The following is a 21760-nucleotide window of genomic DNA, read 5'->3' as shown; positions in this document are numbered from 1 at the left end:
CCTCTGGGACACATCCAGAGAAACTGTGGATCCGTTATCATACACAGCTTATCTCCAAATACTTTATCTGAGAAGCTTGCTTCTTGAGGAAAAGAAATAAAAAACTCCCTCTCAATGTATTTTTTTTTTTTTTTTTGCATTTTTCCATATACTGCAGACCCTTGCGGTTGGGAGAGAGAGAGACGTTGGATCATGAATAAAATACACATTTTATGTGAGCTGGACATGGCAACCGCAATATGCTCTCTAAAGTCTGCGCCAGTTCAAAGTTTAGACAAAGACATAAATTAAGTTTTCTCTCCGCCCCTTCCGGGCCGTTTTATGTCCAGTCGGACGTGCGTCTATTTAGCTAAAAGCACGAGAAAAGGCAGGGGCCATTTTTCAAAAATTGATGATGGCCTCGCATAAATTATGCAAACTTTTGTCCTTGTGCCAAGCAGTGCATCTACTGAATAATAATTAAGAAAGGGACTTGGGGGATATGAGCATGCAGAATATGAACCACATGCCGATGTGCCCCGTCTTCTATGCCCGGAGCAAAGCAAAGGAGAAGATTGTGGGGAATAAATGGAAACAAATTTGACGACAATTGACTGAACTCTTGGGTCCTCTCTCTCTGCTGACATTTTGTTCCTCTCAAACAAGCATCTGGAGTTTGGTAACTGATGACTGCTTGGCGGTTTCTTTAAACGGATCTGACATTTAGCTTTCACCCTTTTATAAGTGAACGACTTTGTAAAGAATCTCACGGCTTGGATAGACTTAATGTTCTCTTGATAGCTCTTAAAACAATAAAGTTAACTAGCATCAGAACTGCACTAGTGCAGAAAAAGAAAAAAAATCTGTTAGACTGTGTCATCCAGGTCTAACAATTATTGAATACTTTGAAAAAAGGGAGGTGAAACAAACTTAATTATGTTTAAAACAGATACATTGGTGTCAAGGACATGATGTTGCAAAATCACACCGCTGGTGTGAACAAAGCGGCAGAAGGATAGCTGTAGGTGATTGGATATGTAAATGCAATTACTTTATTTGCTAATCTGCATGGTGTCCCCCTTTGGCAAGATAGAGGTGTCTAATTCCAGGTGAATCGGATCTCTTTTTGTACCAGAGGGCAGTGAGCTGTAGCTTCATTAGATACGCAGTTTCCTTTGCCTTGTTTTATGCACTCTCGAGTCTAATTGGAGAGAGATCTTCGGATTTAAATTGCTATAACCTACTTAAGGTACAAGTGACATTAAGCTGAGTCAACAAGAATCCCATTTCCGGGACATTGTATTGACGCTGCAGCAGGTAACTTTCATGAAAAAAAACCCCAAACTGTTTTACTATTTCTTAAAACTGTTACTTTGTCCTCAAAGAGTAGTATGAAATAAATAATCTGTGAAAAAAAAGAGAGACCAGGAGGAAGTTTTCAGCAATTTTGAGCTTATGTTAGGGTTAGAATGTGAGCAGCTCCTACACAAGAATGATTGACAGTGCTGAGACCTTCCACCTGATTGGTTACTTCTGACAAAATAACTAATTTCTGCAAAAATGTCACACAAAAAAAAAGAAAAAATTTACATTGTTGCAAAATTCATAAAAACCTTCATTTATAGGGCAATAATGAAATGAATGAATTAATAGCTTGGCCTGAAACCCTGGCTGGAAACAAAGGTAAAAGATCACTCTGGCTTTGTTAAAAAAAATTACATTTTAGAATGGCGTTTTATTTATAAAACTGCTACATCTAAATACCACAGTACAATGTACTAAAAATGCCACCACACCCTCTGTCATTGTTCCTAAAACAAAGCACCTTCAGTCAATAGCTTTCTTACAATGCAAATGTCAGGAAAAAAAAAATAAGCATATTTACCCAAAATATAGAATAATTTCTTTAGACTTACAAAATACATTTCTCGGTGGACTAATGTGCTTTATCAGGACAAAGTCCCTCCTTGGCCATCTAATTGAAAACCAAATACGTTTCCACAAATAAATGAATACATTAGTCTGCACTTTCGGTGAATAGCATTTTTTGACTTTCCTTTGTGTAATTCAACAGGCAATCTGTTTTATTGTGCAAAACAAGAGGGAAATAGATGATTGATTTATGAAAATTCCCTTCATCCAGATGACATTTGTCATATCAATAGCACATCTGATGAAAACAATAACCTGTTTTTTTATGACTGGCGGAGCCCAATGGTAATAAACACCACAAAGTAATGCCGCGCACAGGTGAAAGAAGAGCTTCCACGGCATGCATTTATATGTTAGGGGTCTGTAATTCAAAACCCCAATGCCTAGTCCTTATCCGCTAAACAAGATGTGATCACAAAGTAAAGAGAGACTGACGTGCTTAAATATTCGCGCATAGAGTCCTGCACACATCTGCTCGTCAGTGAGCCTGTTGGAAACTGTCACATGCCTGGCAGGTTCTGTAACTTGGGCAGATGGCGCACCGCAATTAGGCCCGCCAAATCTTTCAATCAATTTTCTGTAGCCCACATGAAGAATGAGGACGTATCCTGGCTGATTCAATGTGTCCACTTCCTCCCAACATTCTGAAAAACTATTTTGCTCTTCCTGAAAAGAGCTGTTGCAGCCTCATAATCCCAGTAGTTTTGTTGTTTCCCCTCATTTTTAATGAGCTACTGTAAAGCACCCTCTTTTTGTTTGTTTGTTTTGTTTTGTTTTATCTGTCTCTTTTTGTGCTGTTGAGAATCTCACCACACCCTGTTTTTCTTTTTCTTCTTCTTCTTCTTCTTCCCCTCACTGTTGGCTCTTTTAACCGCTGGTCTGAATGCAACACTGTACACAACCGGAGACAATAGCCAAGCACAAGTGTTTCATTCGCACCCAATTACCGTGAAAGGGATTTTTCATGCCAGAAATTCGCAGAGGAGGACAATAAGGGTGTCAGGGAGGAACAAGATATCCCTGGCGTTTTACATTCTGTCCCACGTTCCCCACACAAAGAGAGATGAAAGGCGATCTGGTGTATCCAACACCAGTGAGGGCCATTAGCCAGAGCCGTTTAAATAAGGATGACTCTAACTGAGGTGCTAACAGGGACTGGAAACATCTGCTGCTCGAGCTGGGCCCTTGTTGGCCCTGAGGATTCTGCCTTTGATCAGCGGCCCCTTGCAACCACCTTCCTACAACAGCTTTGATAAAACTGCTTCTTGAGCTAGCAGTGAATGTGACTGAAATAAGGATGGAGTGCAAGCGTCAAAATAGGCTAAGGGTTCAGGTGCTGAGTTATGCCGTAGAAACTATATTTATTGAAAACGACCCCTCGTGCAACAACAAGCTTGAATGTCATTTTACATAGGCTTTATGTAATTCACCAATGTAAAGATATGCATATTTGTGAGGGATACAGTTTGTATTTTGTCTTTTTTTTTATCACACAATCTAAAATGCCTGCATTTCTAGTCAACCTATTTTACCCTGATATCACCTATAAAAATCCAGATTAACCTACTGTGTCAAGTCCCAGAACATATGTAATTTAATCAATCAATCAATCAAATTTTATCTGTATAGCACATTTCAGAAGCAAGGCATTTCAAAGTGCTTTACATCATAAACACAAAGTCATGCAACAAGGAATCAAGTCAAAACATCACATTAAGTCAAGTGCTGTCATTAAATTCGTAATTGATTACGTTTCAAATACAACTCTAACCCTGAACCACAGGTGAAAGTATCATGCTTTGCCAATTTTTTTTAATAAGCATATTCATATGTTAGAATACTCCATTAAAAGTCCAAAATCTGTGAAAATTTCTGTTTACACTTTCCATCCAGTCTCTGATTTGTATATTTTAAATGAAAAAATAAGCAAAATTTTCTCAATGTGGAAAACTTTATGAAGTAAGCAAGGCACTTCAAATGCAGAAATCTAATCATTATAAAAGTATCATAAAAGAACTCTTAGCGGTTGGAGAATTAAACCAAAAGTTGCTGAAGAACTTTCTTTCACGTAAATGGGGGTCCTGGGGGTGGATGACATATCGCCTTTTCCAGCAGGAGAAAGCCAAACACCTCACTCAAGCATGGGCCAGATGCCACCTTTGGACTGCCAATCCCGCTGTTGTATTTCCCCCACCTGTGACGAGAAGATGATTCACTAGGTCTGCCAGACTGCGTCTCGGGACGGTGTGCGCTGGGGCGTGCTCACTGCCAGCAAAGACAGAAGGAAGAGGGAAGAGGAAGATGGGGAGGGGGGACCACTTTACCTTCGCCAAAGCACTGTGACCTGCAAAAAGCAGTCAGTAAAATAATGCGGCCTTCCAGCAAATGTATCATACTCTGCCTACTCTGTGTGTAACAATTTACCAATTCGAATCAAGGCATCGGGCCAAATGATTACAATACGGCAGACGGGAGTAGATCTGGGTCTTATACACAGGGAGAATGAAATAAAATCACAGTCAAGCCCGCATGAGCACCCCAGCTGCACCGGGAAAGCAATCTAAATATTATAGGTTAAATTACATTTTTCTTCTTTAAATACACTATGTATATATAATCCTTTTTTTTTTTTTTTTTTTTAAATGACGTGTATTTTTAACCATAAAATCCACACTCCACCTGTGCTGTATTCCTCTCTGAACGCACAAACAGAGCTGAGACAGCTTTGTTTCGCCGGCATAAACAGAGTACTAGCTATAACAAGGCGAGGCAGGTATGACTAGAAATTTACAGCCGGGCGCACTCAAAAGATTTCAAAAGACATCAATAACTCAGTGTATTTCTGCAGAAAATAACTTCTTTTCCTAACTCTTCTATCACTCCCAGTCTCACTTTTCTTATTCATCTTGCCTATATTTCACAGGGGAATGGTACAAGGTGATATTTTTTATTTATTTCTTTTTATTGCATACAAGAAACAGAATGGAACATTACACTTAGGTTTCCAACAGGCAAGTGCATGGACATGTCAAAGCATTTAAGCAAAGGATAAAGAAACATCCAATTCTGAAAGAATGATCAGAAGTATGGATTTGTATATGACATGAGAATGTCTTGGATCTCTAATCACAACAGAAACAAGACTTGAAACAGTTCAAGACACACTGATTGTACTCTTTCAGGAGGACTTGAAACAGAAAAAAAAAAAAAAAAAAACTTAAGACGATCATTTCAAACGCCACCACAGTTCAAAAGTCCCAACGCAATGCACAGGCTACTCACTGTTTCCAGGTGTTCATTATTCTAACCGGGAATAACGCCCTGAGGGTCAAGCCATGTTGTAATTCCTAATTAACTGTTCAGGACAGAGATCATGGCCACAGGTGACCTTGACAACCAGAAAGAGCCAAACTGATGCCTGGGGGCGCTGCTCTTACTCGTGTTTTTAACTGCACCTTTCCTGCTCTTAGATAGACTGAACTAAATTTGTGCACAACCCTGAAGAGAAAAGAAACTATTCAAAACAGTTTTTTTAAGAATATAGTCAAAATCTTGTGGGGAGACATTCATATTCAGCCCCCTTTACAGTGATAACTCCAAATAAAATACAGTTCAACCATCTACTCTACCAAATTGTGTCATCCTCTTCCTATTTTACCAAACGGTAAAATAAAAAAAAATGAGGGCATAACAACAAACTTACTTAGACAGCGTTCCACCTAATTTAACAGGATAAGCCAAGAGAAGCCGCCAATAAATCTGTTTAAACTCTACAGGATCTGGAGATCCACACCTCAGGTAGGAGAATTTGATAAGGGGACAACTATTAGTTTTGAACTCCACAAATCTGGTACCAGCAAGTACCGTCCTGTTTGCAGTTTGACAGAGGTGTGTATTGTACAGGACGAGAAGCTTCACTGAACCAAACTGTGAAACATGGTAATAGAAACATCTTACTTTGGGGGGTCAATTTCTACAGAAATGACAAGGAAGCTAATCAGAGTTCATTAACAGATGGTTGGAGCCGGATACAGGGAGGCCATGAAAGAAAACTTGCTGAAAGTCACAAAAGACTTCAGACAGGGATGGAGGTCAAACTTAGGGTCTAGCCAAAGCTCAGGCCAAAATCCACTTGACAAATGTAGGATGTCTTGTAAACTGATGTCCATAGGTGAGCTCCATCAAATCTGACTCACCGTAAGCTAATTTGCAAATAAAAATTGCCAAACATCTCAGTCTCTAGATGTGTCCTGCTGGTAAAGACAAATTCAAAGTCGGTTGAGTTGTATGAGCAAGATGAAGGAAAATATCCAGATTTGAGGGTAACCACAGTTTAAAAAAAAGTATCCATAGGATTCTGTTTGCTTTTCAGATGCCATTTGTCAACAATGAGCAAAGAAGAGGGCAAATAATTTATGACTTTATTGCTAATCTCAACTGAAGCCACATACCTGTCTGTGGAGTGTTTTTACAACAGTCTCTCAGATTAGTCTTGTGTACACTTGCAGCTCACATACGTACTGAGGCATTACAAGCCCTCATTGAATACAAAAGAGGCAGTGGTGACTAAATGTCTGTGTTTGCTCATGAGAGATCAGCCTGCCGACCACATTGCAACACGGGCCCACCTGCAGTCTGGGAAATGGCTTTCTGATGGTTGGGAATTAGAGGATACCAAGGAAAGAACAAGACAGACGTGAGTATCCCGGGCCAATATGCGACTTATCAGTAAGCTTGTGTTTCACAAAGGGAGCAGATAAGCTAATACGGCCCGGCACAACGACGGAATGGAGAAAGGAAGAGAAATTAGACTGGTGGGTCATAAGAGGTGGGGGCATGTGCGAGGAAAACATACCCAGGTCAGGATCTACAGCAGAGCGGTCAGTTACAACAGAACTCGGATGCTTTGAATTGCCACAGAACAGTTAACCATTGACTAAAGCGACTCAAAACACGGGGTATATGTCTTTCATGGTTATTCTATTCCACAGACATGGAGCACGAAGCAGAAAGCCATTATTAAGGCCTCTACCTGCCCTGGGCAGTGAATGCAACACTAATCAATGAGAAAGAGCAGCATTGTGGTCTGGCTTATAGGGAAGGTGGTATTACCTCAGTGTGTTCATGTGTGAATGAGATCATCCTTTTAGCATGGCGATCTTGAGAGTAAAAGAAAAGCAATATGTTATAATCATTTACCCGTGTCGGTGAGAGAAGGACAAAAATAATTCAGTGACCAATGAATTTCACATTATGTTGCTGGTTCTTGGAATAATAATTAACCTTTGTAATGTTGACCATATGTCAGACCTAACTTCTTAGCTTAATAGTTTGAAACTTTTTAGAGACACATTTTTTTAAGTCAGAAGTTTATTTCAAGTCAAACAATGTGAAATCTCTCTGACTGATCACTTTCAAATAGAAGAGGCGCATCTTCAGTAGCATTGTCATCTTCATGCATGACAATGCATCTCTACAAGGAACTGTGTCATTAGCTGCTATAGGCATAAAAGGGGAGAAACTTATGGTGTGGTCACCATCCTCCTCTGACCTCAACCCTATTAAGAACCTTTGGAGTTTCCTCAAGCTGAAGATCTGAGAGTGGAATGCAGTTCATATCAAAACATCAAATCTGGGAAGGTATCCTGACATCCTGCAAGGAAATTAAAGAAGAAACTATCCACAAACTCACAAGTTCAATGGATGCAAGAATTGTGCAGGTGATATCAAAGGAGGGTTCCAATGTTAACATGTAACTCAATCTATTAAGATGCTTTTGATTGAAATAGCTTTTGATTTTAGTACATATGACCACTTAATACTGCACATTCAAAGAATGACCGTTTGCAGTTCTTTATAATCCATAAAATGTTTAGAAAATCTGCTGTGCATAATCATTTGGAACAGTTCATTTTGAGTTTTTTTATTTTTCAAAAAATCCTGGGAAGCTCTTTTCAGTAAAATTTGATTTATACTGTAGTGGTTCATGACTTGAAAATTATGCTGACCATCATTTGCATTAACCATTTAAGGAAATCTGAGAAAATATCACTTGCATAATAATTTGAAACATGGTGTACAACAAGAAAAACAAAAAGTGAACTGCCCTCGAAATAGGTGACTGTCCACCCGGTGGATCCATACTTGGATTGTGCTAAAACGATATTTTTCAAGCAGTTTTTTCACACTGTTCCTGTGTCACATTAGCATTTATCACTGCTTGGTGAATGGAGAAAAAAAAACTCCATTGTGTAAGCACTTCACAATAAGCCATAAGTGATAAAATTGAACTTCAGTTGTCAAGTGTCTCAATTTCATCCTCGTGTAAATTACACAATTATTCACAGCGGCAGGAAACAAATCCCATCGGCTTGATTCCCATTTAATTATTGTACTTGAAAATTCTCTTGCACTTCTTTTTTTCCTAGCCACAGGCACACATGGAAAAAGAGAAGAAACTTGATTCATTGAAAACTTCACCTGTATGCCTGTCAGTTTTCTCTCACAAGAATGAAACTTCTGACCTTGACTTAAAAGCAAAAATAGTGGACCACACAACGGTGTTTCAGTGGAATGAGAAAAATAGTGACCTGAAAACTGTTGGACAATGGAGTTCTGTTCATTTTGAGGACTCACATTGACTGTTAAGGGAAGAAATGTTGACAAAGCAGCGGGAGACAGTAAAACGGCGGAAGAAAAGGCCAATGGAGAGTTTCCATGAGCAAACAAAACACTCCATATTTCTTTAAAAGACAAAGTGTTAAGTTAGGCTACTCTGCACACTGTCAATAGAAGCGTTTATCATCAGGCCAGCCACAGTCTATATATTGATTAAACCATCCATCACTTAAACTCTACAAGACATTATTTCTAATTAAAAACTAAGTCATAAATTTTGGCCTTTATTGCCAGGCTGGGGCTGTAAATAAAATCAAATGGAGGCCAGAAACAGATTGCAGGCCCCATCCACGGGTAAGAGCCACCGTAAAAAAGGGAAGAAAAAAAAAAGAAAGACAGACGAGTGCGATGGCACCTTTGGGATCCTGGAACGTCGCCTGTGGGGCTGACAGGAGGGAGGTGCTCGGCTCTGTCCCGGCTAAACAGATGCAAATCAATAATTTCTTCGCTGGTGTTTTTATAGGACAGTTGCCTTCGCCTTCAAAGGCGCCAAGGAGCCAGCTATATGCATAGGAAGAACAAATATGTAAATTACATTTTCATAAACCACATGGGAATATTTAAAGAGACGGGCACTCTGTGTACTTGAAAATGATGTATAATCATAGGGAGTCATGAAAGTGTATGAACCGAGACTCTGTTTCGTCCATTTTCCTCTACTAAATTAGCAGCCACGAGAACAATATTTCCTTATTCCTGCGGACGAGCAGTTCATTAGCACAGCAACACTCTGCAGCCAAAACTCTGATGTCTCTGGTAAATGGCCAAAAAAAAAAGAAAGAAACTCCACATATTTGAGTCAAAGCAGAGGACACTCTTCAAGTTTGACAACTTCTGATTGCCTCAGCATGAGTGCTGGTTGTCAGAAGGTGAACTCTCCTGTCAGCCAGCTGAGAGTGGCAGAGTGTTGGTTATTTTTTGACAGGCACACAAGGATGTCTGATTTCACAGGTACCGGTTGAAGGAAGGGTAAGAAAATGAAGAGCCGGCATGCCTGGTGATTCACACACTTCCATTCTCACTAAGGGAAGTGTGTACAATCAGCGTTCATTTGCATCTCTTTTTTTTCCCCTCCTTGTAGCCGTCCTACCAGGAGTAGTGCAGCCTCGCCAATACTTTTTTTTGTGGGGGTATGAGAGTAATTGGGGCTTGAAACAAATACTTTTATTATAAAATACATTAAAGTGTATAGTTAAAACATGACAAAAAGTGCAAAAGTTCAAGGAATATGGATGACTTCGCACGGCTGACTTTCTTCCTTTGCCCCACTGTGTGACTCCAGCTTGATGATTGAGTTGGAAAAGCTGGGGATTCATACTTGGCTAACTTATATCGAGGCACAATTCTCACCAAAAGACCAATAGGTGGCCCTGGTGTTAGCGAAAGACAAAATGAGAGAATCACCCTGTGGGGAAGAAGCAAGAACTAATGATTGAGCTAAAAAGAACAAGATGGAGCGATCCTCTATTAAAAGCCCAGGCATAATCTCTTCCCTTTTTCTCACTGCTCCGACTTTCTTTAATATCCAAGGAGATCTTGGCTCCTACGTAAAGCCGGTTGCCTGTGCACATCAAACAGAGCTGATTAGACCTCAACACCTTACCCAGGCTTAGGCTTTTGGGTCGGGTGCAGTGAAAGTTTAAAGGGAAACTTGAATGACAAATTTCCAAGTGGGGAATAGAGATGGCAAGTTTCACAAAATCTTCTTTAATTTGATATTTGAGCTGCTGTTTTAGATAGTTTGTTTCCACTTATGCTATACACCAGATGTCCAAATTAAAATATCACTCTTCCTTTGGATTTTTGCTCATCTCAGATGGTTTCCAAATAGCCCATACAAATCCAATCAGTGACTGAATGACTTTTTTAAAAATGTATATATATATTCTCCTGATCTCAGCAAGGTAGGACAGAGAGTAATAGATTTTTTTTTTTAAAAATAGGATAATTGGCGATAAGTTGACAAAAAATGGAGGGGAAAAAAAAAACATTCAGCTGCACTGTGCGTTTACTCTCAAATATGTTATTTCATTAAGACACCAAAACTGTCAAGTGTATAGCCAGGCACATGCCAAAGATGCTTGCACTAACCTCTTCCCACACAGAAATAGCTCCATCTAAATTTACCATTCTCTGTCAGACCTTGGGGCTCTTACCTCTACCAATCAAAACAAATGTAACACTCACCTGCACAGACTCGATCAGGTGTGGGGGGTGCCACAAGAAGAAAGCAACAATGTGGATTTCTGTGTAAAGGTGATAGACTGGGAAGAAGGAATAGAAAGACGGAGTTGGTATAAGAAATGTGTTATTTTCTCAAATCACTTTGGATCCCAGACCTTTCTGTACAAACAGCAGACAGAGCATTTATCTTTCCAGGATACTTTTTAAGCCATTTAATTGTTTAAATCCTGGTAAAGTTTAACCACTAACATTTTGGTTATAATCACTTTTTTTTTTATCTGTGAATCTAATATATTGCTTAGATTTTACCTTCTCAATTTTGAATATTGTAGATCTGGTCTTGGCTCCTATAATGCACATTTAATTTGAACAAGATGGGTTTTTGTCTGGGAGTAAGTAGAACCTATAGAGTAAAATCTACATAAACACTATTAAAAGGTAATAATAACATACATGAATAAACAATTCTTGTGTCAGAAATGTACAGCTCTCCAGACTGAAGACAAAGGTTTGTCGTATGTTAAAATATAAACTCCCAATAAAAGTATTTTGTACTAATCTTAGCCTTCCTGCCTGCTTTATAACTTCCGCGTGTCCTTGCAAACACCTTAACTCTCTCAAGATGTTCTGGGGATGGGTGCTTCATCATTTAGTTCAGCATGTGTCAATTATAACACTGACACTTGGAGAAATTGGAGTCAAACAAAACCTCAAACCTACTAGCTTACTCCTTAGTCACCCGTTAAATCTTTTGCAGTGTTCCACAGAGACTAAATTATGTTTTTGATTACAAAATATACCTGGTAACAATGCAACAGTGAGAGGAATGGTAAGACCTGAGGATTCACAGTAAAACAAAGACTTAAGTAACTGTAAAGTCCCCAGAGTCTGGTTTAAGTTTTCATTTTTTTAAGTGACCGCAACAGACCCAGCCATCTGCTCATTGGCACTAGACTCAAGTCAATGTGCATGTCTTAACAGTCTGCTGCTATGCAGATCCTATCCAACAAACTGTTATCGACTCTGTTTTAGTTGAAAAAACATAACAATTGCAGCTGTTAAGAGCTCTATGGTAATTCACCAAATACATATCCATCTATTGTCTTCAGGATAAGTTAGGGGTTAAAGAGCCTAAAAGGAATCCCTCTTTCAATCAATTATTGTATGTCTTCCCTATATTCAATCAGTGTCCACTGTATCCTAGGAACATTCTATAAGAGGAGGAGTTGTCTTCACAATTACTGCTACATCAACCTTACAGACAAAGCTATAGACTCACGACTTCACAGACCTCACCCAAGTTAATGTGATAATCAATGCTTTCCACTTCACTAAGCAATATTCATAATGATATGGCTGAGGGGTTACTTCCTCCAAACTCTTAATTTTCTAATTAACTGAAGCTAAATTATTGATCTGCAGCACTAAAATGCAACTAACCCCACTGAGCTCCCAACTTTTAATAAATTTAGTGAAATGCAAAGCTGAAAAATGAATGATTGCATACACCCATACACAAAAAAACAAAAGCACAATGTATAAAATGCAATATTCCTACAAATATCTTATACAAAAAATATAAAACCTTAAAAGACTAATTTGCAGTTTGCAGTCTTGTATGCTCAGTCTAAAACATAAAACCAAAGTTCTCCATGAACGAACGTATGTTCATGTTGGGTCTGGGTAAAGAAGAATGGCACAAGAAGTTAAGGCAGGAAGAAAGGAGAAAGAGAGGAAGGACACAATGAAGAAAGTAAAGAAAAATGAAAGGGTGCTGAAAATAAACGGAGGATTAAATGAAGGAGAAATTACAGACAAGCAAAAAACAAGAAAGGAAGGAAAGCAAAAAAGAAAAAGGAAGGGCACAAAATAGGTGGAAAGAAGGATTAAAACAAGAAAGAACACAAGAAAAGGAAGGAAATGAGGAAGGGAAACACAAGTCACAAAAAATTAAAGGTGGTAGGACACAGGGAAGAAGGAACAAAAGGAAGCATGCCCAAAACACCGATATTAATACTGCATCTCTGGAAAAAAGGTTAAAACAAGAAACAAAAGCAACAATGTAAATAATTAAGGTTACAGATGCTGGGGTTTTCTGGCCCCACAGTTAGTTGAGAATTTCTGACAGGTTGCTCGGAACATGCAGCCTCTGTTTTCTCAAAATAAAAGGAAATAAAATTTGCTTGTGGATAAAATCCATATCAATCCAACAATTTGGCAAATGTTGCACACAGTGGTTCAGATAAAATTGCATGTGGCCGCAAGACTGTTCTCACATCATTCTTAACCGGTTATTGGAGAAAATGACAACGCAGACGTTTGGGCAAATACATTTTTAGCAGGTCACCGTTGTCAAGACAGCAGCACTCTTTGCAGAGGCTCCACATTATGCCATTAGCAGCCAGACAAACAACATAAAGCAATGTGTGCCATTTAAAGTAATTTGGTCATTTAGAGGGTTTCTGAGCTTTGCCTGGTATCTCTGAAACCAGGGCTGCTTCCTGGGCAGACTGGAGTTGCCCCAGTAACCGGATACATCAGCAACGATGTGCAAAGTCAACTACTTCTGAACCAAATTCAAATGCTGACATGGGCTGAAAGCAGCTCACCTCCTTTCCCATTCAAATGACCTGCTTTGCATTATTTTGAGAATCCCCGCAGCTGAATCACACTATGAAAACAAACACGGGGCTTTAAGATAACAGAACCAAAACTTAGCCAGGCTGCTGTCACAGGTCATTATGGTCAAGCTAACCTGAATGGATGCTGCTATGGGAAACCATACTGGCTATGCAAAGCATTGTTCACTGAGGTTCATGCTATCAAATGAGGTTGAAGGTTTGTAGTTTGAGCTGATCTACAAAATCTCCCAATTTCTTCTGTTACAGTGGAAGAAAACAAAACTTTTAGGTTTTATGCCAAAAACTTCCAAAACAAGTCAAACAAATATAATTATGTGTGATATATATGTGAAATACTGTTTGTAAACTGCTCTGGGGTGAGATGATGCTAAACTTTGTTACTCAGTGGAACTATTATTACCATTTCCTTGTTGTGCTATGCATGTGCTGTGATTAAAAAAAAAAGGCACTCAGATATGGAGTGTGCAACAAATTTTCCTACAAATATAAAGCATATTCTATTGTGTTGAATGCTATGAAGATGCAATTCTCAAGAGACTCTTTTGCAAAACACTTGAAGGTGGGAGTGAAGATCCTTTTTGTTATATACATATGTTTTCTAAAAGCACCACTACAGAAAGGGGATCAAAGCTAGCTGGCCTCTAATGACTTTGCAAGCGCGTGAAGTCGCAGGCCACATCAGATAACTTGTACAAAGACAAAACATGGCTTGTGAAGTTGAGGAAGAGACGTCATGATGAGATATAATATGTGAAACCATACAAAAGTGGAAATGAGACACAGAAATAATTTCTGATTAGGAGTTCAAGTTGGTGAAATATACAGTATTTGAAGCTTTTGTATGTCAGGCAACAATTTTGCTACCATTATTTATGTACTGAAAAGAACCACACTTCCTGTCATCTCACACTGCTTGCATCACGTTGAAAAGCACTTCAGGTATCAGATGTAAAAAACCTAACAGGTTAATCACCTGTGAGAACCCATTTCTATGGTGATACATGGTGGTGGCAGCATCATGTTGTGAGGATGCTTTTCTTCAGTAGGGGCAGTAGAGCTGGTCAGGTGGGAGGATGGATGGAGATAAATACAGGGAACTCCTGGAAGAAAACCCGTGAGAGTCTGCTCCAGCAGAGCAATGACCTTCAACACACAACCAGAGCTACATATTCACGTATGGTGTAGTTATGAAATGTCAAATAAAAATCCAGACCAAAATCCACCGGAATCTGTGGAAAACTGCTGTTTACAGGATGAGCAAAGGAGATGTGAAATGATGGTAAAGACATAGTCCAAAACACTTGCAGCTGCAATTTCATAAACCACTCCACTAAGTCATGAGGAGAGTGTAACAATTTAAAATGTTTTTCTCTTTGAACCTTTGTAAAACTTTGTGTTGCTCTTTCATTAATATCTCCATAGTGTGTACAGAGGTTTTTGGCTGAGAAATGAGAAAATGAAGGATACCGCATGAAGAATCTGTTATCCTGAATAATATCACATCTGCTTGTGCTTGTAAAGTAAGTCATATCTCTGAATTTATCAGTCAAAAAAATTTTGTCCTTGAAGTTGATTTGGCTAAACCAAAGGAGAGCAAATCCAAATTAAGACGAAAGAAATAAAGGTCTTAATTCATCGTCAGAGTGCATCAAGGTATTCATCTTTCTTGGGTTTTAATTAATTTGACATCTTTCGGCACTAATACAGTATCTGATTTCTGAGCGGTACCGACCCAGAGACAAGCAGCATGACAGCTGAAGGAAAGCAGCGGGCTGCTGGACTGGCCACTGAAATGTGTTCCTACACACAATCGAGGCCATTATGCGTAAAAAGGAAAGGCTCCCAGCACAAATAAGCTAGTTTCAATATTATTCAAGCGAGAGCCGCGTTCCATTTTCACCTTTCCAACTAATGTATCCATTACTCCTACGTCAGCAACATTTACCGTCCTGTCTTTGGCTGCAGATATGTTGTTGAATAAACTAATTGTAAAAATTGATTTTTTTTTTCCTGCAAAGTGTATGTGGCTGCTGGGATTGAGCGCAAATATTGGACCCAATTATTCACCTGTGGGGGGAAGGAAATAAAAAATACACACATGGTGGCAACTCTGCTGCGGCTCACTGCTTACAGTGAGGTGAGGTGATGAGACAAATTTTGATTCATACCCTAATCTCATTGAATACCAAGTCAGGAAATAACATGAAAATAAAACAGGATGTAAAATGTGTGTATGCGTAGATGTGAGGGAGTGAGGTAAGCAGGGGGGCATTAGCTGGCAAACCCAGCCCACCAGCAGAGTCAGGAGGACAAACAATCTCCCTAATTGAATTCAATCCCACCTCACTGCAGGAGGCACCCAGGCAAGTGGATCCATTCATTCTGGAGAGCTAGGAAGCGTGTGTGTTTGTGTCTTGGCGACGATGGATTGAACAGGGGAAGGGCTTCGGCTGTCAAGGGAGATGAGCTACAGGAAGCAGTGGTGAGCAAACACTGGGACAGGGTTGGGACAGTTTGGACAGTCGGTGGGGACGGAGGACTGGGGGGGAGCTCAGATTTGACGCATGAAGAAACACAAACCAGCTGCGCTTTTGCTTGATTACACCAAAAATCTAATTTGCATCAGGGAATGAAATCCAAACATGCTCTTTACATACAAAGAGAGAGAGGAAAATCATCCTTGATGCTGTCGCAGAAATTAAAGGCTTACCTGAGGTGTCCCACAGATTAGCATACGGAGATGAGAGCCTATCATCAATCATTTCAGTAAACACCCTATTGCACACAAGGAACAAGCCCAATTGGTTCACATGAATGCTCTTCATCACCGCGCCGTGTTTGGGGAGTTGATGGCGACGGGCCGCGTCTTGTGTTCGATTTCGTATTCATGAATCGCAATCAAACATTTTCAGCTCTGTTTATGAAGTCTGAAAAACGGTACAATACCTCAAGACGAGAATGTAGAGCGGCTCTTGAGTGCTGTTGATTACAAATCCTGCATATCACATTCCAGGTAATAAAGGCATGTTGTGTCCTGGACAGAAACAGAGAAAAAAAGAGCGTTTAGGAAACCAAGCCGGCTAACTTTACAGCAAAACGTCTTTAAAAACAGATGACAGGAAGCATAGTTTACAGTTGAATAAAACCTATTTAAGCACTTGACCCTAGAAATAGAGCACTATAGAAGTAAATCCAGACTGGGATGCCTAGATGATTTGCAGTTCCTACACTTTTCAGCATCTGGGCCAGAAAATAAGAGATTGCTGCAAAGTCAATGACTCAATACAATATGATGGACTTCATTGCACATAAAAGTTGCTTCCTGCAACGGTCTGCTGCTTTGGCATTGAAACAACTTAATTGCTCATTTTATTATTAGTCCATTTGACCACTTTATACAACTTTTTATGCTGGCTCAGGCACCCACCAGGTATGCTAAAGGCAAAAAGAGCCTGTATGCCTAGTACTGAAAAAAAAAATTGCCAACACTTATTTTTTTAGGAGAACCCAATCGACAATAGGCTCTCGGCTTTCTCGCGGACGTGTCCTCAATGATAATACTTGACTGCAGTGATAATGTTGTGCTCAACTGAGCTATCAGCAATAAATTCAGTTCTATGCAGTCGTGGAATTTCTGACTATATGGATCATTTTTAAAGTAGATGGAGTGACGTTCCTGCTGCAGTAACAAATTGAACCATCTGACATATGGTAAAATGTTGTATAAATATACTTTTTTAAACCGTCTCCTTTTAGGGGAAGCCCCAGTAAATGCAGTCTGTAGATGCCATAGTGATTACGGTGAAAAGATAGAAGACATGATGATGTAAAAAACAATTTTAGTTTCCTGAATCCTGAAAGAATTTGGTAGAAACCCCTGATTTCTAAAGCAATGACAGTGACAGTGTCTGAAAGCAGACCAGTTTCCTGACAAAATGAAATGAAAGTTCTGTGTGTACAGCTAAAAATGTGACCGTAAGGCAAAATTAAACAAAAGTGGGGAGAAATTTCAGCTTGACTTTCACTCTATAGTGATAAAAATCCACTTGATTATAGGTTAATAAAGCTTTAAAAAGCAATTCATTCAATTGCTCAAATGAATCTTGCCTAGAATTTCCAGTGTCATTTGGCTTGTTTGTTTTTTGGGGTTTGTTTTACATCTGTACTGAAAGTCTTCAACACTTTGACTGGTAAGTACTACATGCACATTCTTTTTAACATAGTTCATAGTGCTTTGTTTGGTATTTTAACTAAGTGCAATTTAATGGCAAGACTGAACTTTAACTTGAGCTTAAACTGCTCCAGAATCCAGAAATAGAATGACTTCAGCTGGTCAGTTAAAAAAACAAAAACACAAGGAAAATGTTCAAATCAATCAAGTCATCTTAATAAAAATATGTTTTAAATTCACTGTAAGTCTTATTCATAATTAGATGTATAATGACAATTTGTAACTTTTATGTTTTCCATACCTAAATTTATAACTGAAAATTAATGAAAGCAGCTATCCTATGCTCTATTACTTTATTTGGGTTCTGCAGCAACCCAAAGAAAAATGTGATATTTTCGCAGCAGTCATCAAAAGTCGTCACACTTTCTTTAAATCAAAGCAATTACATCGTGATTATTTCTATATTTTGTCAAGCTCTTCCTCGGTTTTCATGATTTATAACTAGAAGAAAAAATATGTATATGTTTGCAAATCTCTGTTGCAAGTTATGTTCAATTGCCTGACAGCGACAGCTATTAATATATGGTTTTCTACAAATGGGGTCACATGTCACAGATGAATATTTCAGCCAGTACATCTTTTGAATTTAAACTGAGCGACCAAAGGGGAATTTGAAGTACAAAGACAGGGAAGTAGGGAAAATAAATGGAAATGGGATTAATAATTCAAAGTCTGCTACTTTGACTTTAAGCCACCTTTAAGATGCCTTTGCAAAAAATAAAATAATTACCTTTCAGTATCATAATTATTACCTTGTTACAGCCACATCACAAACCTCTTTATTTAGGGCTTCCTCTAGGTCAACCATTATTAAACGACATCTTCATAAATTTTTCAGCCAGTTTTCTGGAGCTTCTCTCTGGCACTCAGGCTGACTGTCGTACTATTCAGGTCACATCAGCTTTTAATGGCTGATTTATTAAGGCCCAACAGGGGTTTGGTGATGGGCTACAGGACAAAGAGCCTGTTTTAAACTGCATTAAGCCTCTGCAGTAAATATCCCATACAACATTAGCATTTTGATGACTGCTTCCCCCCCCCTCCCCGTCAACCTTTAGCGCTGTCTCACTACCCCTCCGCCACATCTCCGCTCTTCTTCTCTGCTTCTTTTCTCTGGTATCAGTTCAACGTTTGAACATGCTTTCCTTCCCTTCATGTCCTTGCACTGAATGTTTTTCACTCAACATAACACATATCTCCGCTGAGCTGACACAAGTGTGTAAAGGCCAAGTAGTTGCATTTAATTACATCCAAATCAATGGAAGAGAAAGTAGGAAATTCTAAGCACATTCATGGATGAATGTCTGCATTTTCTATTTCTTCAACTCTGTAATTGTAGAGCCTTTACATGATTTCTAATCAGATCTCACACATAAAACTGATGAGCACCAAAGCTTCTGTAATTGAGGTGTCCAAGGAAGATTATGGTTTTGGTAAAATAAACGGGATTTATTGGTAGTGTGCTATTTATTATGCTAATTAACACATTGTCTTGTTTTAAATTTCTGCCTAAAAGAATATTTGTCTCGCTCCAAACTGCATATGAATCTGAATAAATCAAAACCTAAATTTTATTCAGTAATTTAATTTGAAAAGCAAACATTTTACAAAGATAGATTAATTATTCGTGGAGTGATATATTCCACTGATGCATTTGTTAAAAATAAGAACAAATTATGACATTACATACGGCCAATAAAATTTGGATTTTTAATTGCAAGACTGCTTACTTAGCAAAATAATAATGGAAATCTGAGTGGAGGGAAAAAATACTGAAAAAGATGCACAAGCGTCAGAAATACCTGTAGTCTTGAGGAGCAAAGTTTAGGGAAAATCCACACTGTGTGGATTGCAGCTGGACTCAGTTAAGCCACGCCTGAACCAGGTCATCAGAAGTGTCATAACTATGCTAAGAAAATTAAAGGACTGAGGGACAGTGGCCCAGAGTACTCTTTCCAAACAAAAACAAATTTTCCACTTCTAAAGTCAGTGATATTTGGCCAAACATGTAATATTACTTCTGTTAGTATGTTGTGTTTAATTGAGTCCAATATGACTACCTTTGTTCCTGTTGTCTGTACACTACCTCCTTTTTCCTTCTACCCAATTTTACATCAACATCCACGGACAGCGCTTTGAACAGTCAACAGTCAATTGAATGAGTCACTCATCAAAAACAGAAAAATGTTTTCTGTCTATTTTTTCCAAACCGAGTGAAGACGCTACCAAAGAATAGAAAAAAAAAAAAACTGAATCTTTGTGCCAATTTCTAAATATATGGGCAAAATGGCAAACTAATCTTGGCTTCCAGTTGGGCTGCCAGGGCCGTGCTTCATCAAATCTGCTCTTCATTATGTTTGATCAAATTTAAGACTCTGGCAGTGGATGCAGGTGCTATAGGTCAACTCAGCTCAAAATGCTGAAGCTGGTTTGGTCAACAGAGCATCTGCCAATTATTTTCCAAGGCCTGCGATTGTTTGGAAAGGAACCCGCTCTCACCATATTGTAACAATTCAAACCGCAAACTGTCACACAAACAAAGAGACTCCAAGACAACGGAGAAGGAAAATCATACATCGGACTTTGTTGGTCTTTGTTGTCTGCTTTGGTGTTTTCCAGCAGATGTGGAGCCGGAGCAAATGTTTAATGCCACACATTTACCTCTTACTCACTATTGGATTTCCTCACTGAGCACAGTGCATCTCAAAGCCAAAATGTACTGTTCTCACTTAATCACTGGTGTTAACGTACTGGCGGTAGTCCGGAACTGAAGCTTCCAAAATATCAAAGGCTTTTGGATGAGAGAAATGCATAGCAGGAAATTCCATTGCCCAGGGCATTATTGAACAATTACTGCTAGAACGTTCTGTGTAAAGCCATAAAGCAGCTCCGGAACGCAAGGCATGGATGAACCAGAATGACATCATTTGGGCACACAGCCTTCTAACGAGGCTTCACAGTTAAGGGGTATTCCAGTTTTTTTTTTTTTTTTTGTCATTTTGTTTTTCTAAGACTTGCTTATGTGTGGTTCTAATAAGTAATAAGTGTAGCAAATAAAACCAAATTGTCCAGATCTCGTCTTTTCACAGAGTTTGTCACTTTTGTGTTTAGGGATGTGGAAATGGGTATCTTCATAAGAACTAGGCACAAGATTCTCACACTTAAATCATCTTTAGTAAAATTAGTACACATCCATAATATTACAACTGTTACAAAAAAATCTAAATGAAGCAAAGAATATTTCTACTGCTGTTAAAATAATAGAACACACTGATTGTTACAGTTACATCTTTTTTTCTGATGAAAATAAACAAACAACTAAATTTATGTTAGTAATACTTTTTAAGTGCTTGTTGCACAGGTTTTAATGCTGACCTGCAAGGATAAGTAAGTATAAATAGTTACCGGATAGATGTTTTATATAAGGTAGAGATCATTGGAACACTTACTAGTTCTGCAGTGTTTCCAAAAAAATGTAGTGATATCCACATCTCATACATATATCATTTTCAACAGGCATAATCACAAACATGCGTTTAAAATAAAACTACATTAGTACATTGTGTTATGAAAAATCTGTAGCCAATATGAGAACGAAGTTCAGATTTTACTAGTGAAAGTGTCAACTGCATCATGAACGGGATGCAGCTGACTGGAAACTGTAATATAGATCATTGGGGATCCACTTTCTCTTTCAGAAAAATATATGCTTACATATTGCTTTCATCTCAAAAAGAGAAATGGTTTTAAGCTTTGCTTATGCCACAAGATCTCATTACTGTCCAATGGAAGGCGACTTCAACCATTAGCATTGGATCTAGGTGACAACTTCATGAATTCATTGATACCTGTCCACAACCATCTGATGGTGGTCAGCCATAGCTAGCCCAGGTTTTTCATATCGAAAGTATACATCTGTTACCCAATGACTAAATTAACATTTATGAAAATGTTAAAGAGTGGGGAAATGGACAAGTAGTGTGAAAGACCTGAATCTTAATTGTTTCTGTTAAAAACACATTTTCTCCTGGACCTTTATAGAAAGCATAAAAAGTTGCCTTATTTGCACGCCTCAACATACTGACATTTTAGGGGTTTGAATTAAACGCCCCCT

At 38.7% G+C, this 21760-nt stretch overlaps 1 protein-coding gene across 5 annotated transcripts in view; it reads right to left on the bottom strand.

The window, feature by feature from the left end:
• Positions 1-21760, bottom strand: part of adgrl3.1 (adhesion G protein-coupled receptor L3.1) — a 259349-nt gene that overhangs the window by 207431 nt on the left and 30158 nt on the right. For all 5 annotated transcript variants that reach the window (XM_055050947.1, XM_055050952.1, XM_055050951.1 and 2 more), the window contains one exon: positions 16362-16449. The gene's annotated coding sequence lies outside the window, so the exon portion shown is untranslated. The remainder of the gene's footprint in view (positions 1-16361; positions 16450-21760) is intronic.

Source organism: Poeciliopsis prolifica, unplaced genomic scaffold, assembly GCF_027474105.1.
Source record: "Poeciliopsis prolifica strain line A6 unplaced genomic scaffold, Auburn_PproV2 SCAFFOLD032, whole genome shotgun sequence".
Taxonomy (NCBI): domain Eukaryota; kingdom Metazoa; phylum Chordata; class Actinopteri; order Cyprinodontiformes; family Poeciliidae; genus Poeciliopsis; species Poeciliopsis prolifica.
Note: the sequence above shows the minus strand (reverse complement) of the source record. Positions and strands in the feature narration are given on the sequence as shown.